Source organism: Triticum dicoccoides, chromosome 3B, assembly GCF_002162155.2.
Source record: "Triticum dicoccoides isolate Atlit2015 ecotype Zavitan chromosome 3B, WEW_v2.0, whole genome shotgun sequence".
In the NCBI taxonomy this organism is placed as follows: domain Eukaryota; kingdom Viridiplantae; phylum Streptophyta; class Magnoliopsida; order Poales; family Poaceae; genus Triticum; species Triticum dicoccoides.
Genome location: NC_041385.1, coordinates 131,424,049 through 131,429,120, shown reverse-complemented (window position 1 = coordinate 131,429,120; position 5,072 = coordinate 131,424,049).

Below are 5,072 nucleotides of genomic sequence, written 5' to 3'. Positions count from 1 at the left end.
TTACTGGTCCCCACTCCAGGTGTGTTAAATAGGTTTCTCGCCTCGTAAACTGAAGGTAAACGAGTCTGATGCCTCCTCCTCATGACTTCATTGGAAGCATTTTGATCCATTGTGAGTCGGAAAGACTCTAACTGAATCTGTGCTACCTCTTGAGCACTGCGTTGGTTTTCCCTTGAAGAGGAAAGGCTGATACAGCAAAGTAGCGTAAGTATTTCCCTTGATTTTTGAGCACCAAGGTATCAATCCAGTAGGAGGCTCCTCAAAAGTCCCTCGTACCTACACAAACAAACAAGAACCTCGCAACCAACACGATAAATGGGTTGTCAATCCCTTCACGGTAACCTGCAAAAGTGAGATCTGATAGAGATAATAAGATAAGATAATTTTTTTGGTATATTTATGATATAGATTGGAAAGTAAAGGTTGCAAATAAAAGTAGATGGAAAACTTATATGATAAAAGATAGACCCGGGGGCCATAGGTTTCACTAGTGGCTTCTCTCAGGATAGCATAAGTATTACGGTGGGTGAACAAATTACTGTCGAGCAATTGATAGAAAAGCACATAGTTATGAGAATATCTAGGCATGATCATGTATATAGGCATCACGTCCGCAACAAGTAGATCGAAACGATTCTGCATTTACTACTATTACTCCACACATCGATAAGAACAGAGTAACGCATTAAGCAAGATGACATGATGTAGAGGGATAAACTCAAGCAATATGATATAAACCCCATCTTTTTATCCTCGATGGCAACAATACAATACGTGCCTTGCTGCCCCTGCTGTCACTGGGAAAGTACATCACAAGATTGAACCCAAAGCTAAGCACTTCTCCCATTGCAAGAAAGATCAATCTAGTAGGCCAAACCAAACTGATATTCGAAGAGACTTGCAAAGATAACCAATCACACATAAAAGAATTCAGAGGAGATTCAATTAATTCTCATAGATAAACTTGATCATAAACCCACAATTCATCGGATCTCGACAAACACATCGCAAAAAGAGTTACATCCAATAGATCTCCAAGAAGATCGAGGAGAGCTTTGTATTGAGATTCAAAGAGAGAGAAGAAGCCATCTATCTAATAACTATGGCCCCGAAGGTCTGTGGTAAACTACTCACAACTCATCAGAGAGGCCTTTGGAGATGATGTAGAGGCCCTCCATGGTCGATTCACCCTCCGGCGGAGCATCGACGAAGGCTCCAAGATGGGATCTCGCGGATACAGAAGGTTGCGGCGGTGGAAATAGTTTTTCGTCATTCTCCTAGATGTTTTCGGGGTACGTGGATATATATAGGTGAAGGAGGTAGGTCAGGGGAGCCACAAGGGGCCCACGAGGCTGGGGGGAATGCCCACTGTCGGTGTCAAAACCGGTGGATCTCGGGGTCCCGAACTGTGTGTCTAGGCGGATGGTAACAGGAGACAGGGGACACAATGTTTTTACCCAGGTTCGGGCCCTCTCGATGGAGGTAAAACCCTACTCCTGCTTGATTGATATTGATGATATGGGTAGTACAAGAGTGGATCTACCACGAGATCAAGGAGGCTAAACCCTAGAAGCTAGCCTATGGTATGATTGTTGTAATGGTTGTTCGTCCTACGGACTAAAACCCTCCGGTTTATATAGACACCGGAGAGGGCTAGGGTTACACAGAGTTGGTTACAATGGTAGGAGATCTACATATCCGTATTGCCAAGCTTGCCTTCCACGCCAAGGAAAGTCCCATTCGGACACGGGACGAAGTCTTCATTCTTGTATCTTCATAGTCTTGGAGTCCGGCCGATGATGATAGTCCGGCTATCCGGACACCCCCTAGTCCAGGACTCCCTCAGTAGCCCCTGAACCAGGCTTCAATGACGATGAGTCCGGCGCACATTTTGTTCGGCATTGCAAGGCGGGTTCCTCCTCCGAATTAATCATAGAAGATTGTGAACACCAGGATAGTGTCCGGCTCTGCAAAATAAATTCCACATACCACCGTAGAGAGAATAATGTGTACACAAGTTCAATCTGCTGACGTATTTCGTGGCATGACATCACGCCACTACCAAGCCTTTACTTGAATCATTTTTATTATACCACCTCAGCGTGTTTAGCGAAGCGGTTTCCTTGGCACGTCTTGTCAAAGCAGAGATCGTGTTCCCCTTATTCCGGGATTCCCATCAATACGGACGTGGGTAACCCAACCGCGCCATTGATTGTGGCGCTTGGGAGATAAGCGAGTTTTACCAGGCCGGTGGGGACGCATAGTCTTCGTCCGTCCATATATAAGGGGATAAGGATCCACCTGTTTTACCTACGCCTTCTTCCTCCTTTGCTTATCCATCTCCGCGCACTCGAGCTCCAGTGCCCAAGTCCGCACATCTCGTCTCAACCTTCTCCAGCCATGTCCGGAGCGGGAGGCAAGTGGATGGCCTCCTCCGTTACGGATGGGCACATTGAGAAGCTGCGCGGCGCCAGATACCTATCCAGCGACATCGCGCACCAGCTGCTCGACGAGGGGCAGCTCATCCCCACCCCCAGACCTCATGAGAGGGTCGTATTCCTTCCCCACTTCCTCGGCGGACTGGGCTTCCCACTTCATCCCTTCGTCCGGGGGCTCATGTACTACTACGGCCTGGACTTCCATGATCTGGCGCCAAACTTCATCCTCAACATCTCGGCGTTTATCGTCGTGTGCGAGTCCTTCCTCTGCATCCAGCCCCACTTCGGCTTGTGGCTAAAAACCTTCAATGTCAAGCCGAAGGTAGTGAAGGGCGTCCAAGCGGAGTGCGGAGGCGCCATGGTGGGCAAAATGCCCAACGTCATCTGGCTCGAGGGTGCCTTCATGGAGTCCGTCAAAGGGTGGCAATTGGGGTGGTTCTACATCACCGAGCCGCGTGACCCTAAATGGGCAGCGGCCCCCGAGTTCAGATCTGGTACCCCCATGCAGCTCACCTCCTGGAAAGAGAAGGGCTTGCTATGGGGCAGTTCGGAGGAGCTGGCCGGACTCCAGTCCTGTCTCCAGACCCTGGTGAACAAGAAGCTTAAGCTTGTCAACGTGATCCAGGTCATGCTCGTCCGCCGGATTCTCCCCTGCCAACAACGGGCCTTCAATCTGTGGGAGTGTGATCTGGCACAGCACCGGACCCTTAGCGGGCTCTTCGACACAACATACGAAGCGGCCTGGAGGGTGCTGTTCAAGGGGGGAGAAGCCCCCGCATTCGCAACTAAAGATCGCGGATTCAGCACGCAGCGCCCGGCCGGTGCGGTAAGATATGTTATCCTTTATGGGACACTCATTTCTTTCATAGTTTGACTCTATTGTGGGATCTAATATTCCCAATGCCTTTAACAGGACTGGCAGAGGACGTCCGGACAGGTTAACTGTCCGGCTCCCCTCCCCGAAGACCCAGCGGACACCCGTTTAACGGGGCTGCTGGTTCCGGCCCTTTATGTGGTGCCGGAGAAGAAGGCCAAGAAGAAGGCCACGGGAACCCGAAGGAGCTCTCGGCGCCAGGTGGTATCAGACTCATCGTCCAATGGCTCCAAGGCGGACTCCTCCCCCGAAGACGAGGAGGAGAAAGAGGACTCTCCCCTAGAGGGGGGAGAGAGGAAGAGGAAGGCTTCCCCAACGGGGGAGGCCGAAGGGTCCAAGAAGGGAAGGACCATTCCTCCAGACTGCTCCGCCAACGCCAGCGACGGCGACGGGGAGTGGCCCTCAAGGGCCAAGCCCCTGGCAAGATCGTAAGTATCCGGATTCCTGAATGATTTATAATTTCTCTTTGTGCCACTTAGTGTCCTTCTAATGCCGCACACTACCTGTAGTCCGGCCGAGGATGATCTTCCCGCTTCATCGAGCGGGTCCTTGGCTCCGTCGGATGTGGATTCCCTTCCGACCGCCTCAACTCCCCGTGGCGCTAACGACACTGAGGTGGGATCCCAGGAGGGGACCCATCAGGAGGAGGAGGCTCCGGAGGTGCCGCAAGGCAGCCTCCCGGACTTTGCGCCGGACTCCGCACCGGAACCAGCAGTGGTTCCGTAATCCGGCAGGCGGCCCCTTCATAAGAAGGGCAAGACCGTGACCGGCAGCCTCCGTCCAACCGGAGGCGCCGGACAACTTGTTGGAGGCGCTCAACGACGCTTCCATCGAGGAAGAACACTGCACTATCATGAGTGCGGTGATTCAGAAGGTTTAGCTCGCCAAGAGCGGGCTGACCGAAGCCTGTAGCAGCCTTCTAACGGGCTTTGAGGTAAGAAAATTAAAAATATGTAATGTAATACCGCATAGACAGTAGCCCCTGATGCTCGGTTCGGTGTTCGGAAAGAAAAGCCAGACTGAGGATCTAGGAAGATATACGCAGGAGGTCTAAAAATTATGTCAATTTGGGATTGCAGGCTGCGCTGCTGATCTCTGCCGCACTAACTGCGGAGGTCGATGCTTTGAAGCAGGACCTCGAGCGGTCCGAGAACGAGCTCGGCCTTGCCAAGAAGCAGCTCGAGGACAAAGAAGGTGAGTAACACCGTATTAAATTTGTATCTTATAGAAAAGGATTTTGGTTGCAATAGAAATAACAAGGATAACATGGGCACTGCAGGGGCCACGAACGAGGTGGCGACCCTGAAGGAGGCCGTGTCCGCGGCCGAACGTAATGCGCCGCGGAATAAGCGGAGCGAGAGAAGCAGGAGGCGCGGGTGGCGGAGGTGCGGCAAGAGCTCCAGGCTCTCATGGAAAATCATGAGAGTTTGGAGCGCGACTCGAAGACTCGAGAGTCCGAGCTTGCCTTGGCTCTTGAGAGTGCCAAAGCCACTAAGGCTGAGGCCCATAAGGCCCTCCAGGAGACTGAGGCGGTGAAGAAAATAGCGGCGGGTAAGGCATTTTTCATGCAAAGCAAGCATGTGAGTGTGAATTACCTGTTACTTACCCCAATTCGGAGCTCTCCAGGAGCGTTTGCAGATCTGCCTCGCAGCATGTCCAATGCCGCCGCATTCTACCGGGCCGAGGAGGGGAGCTCAACAAAGAAGGTCTTCTGGTCTCAGTATGCTGAGGCCGGACATCGGGTGCCCCTTAGCGACCAG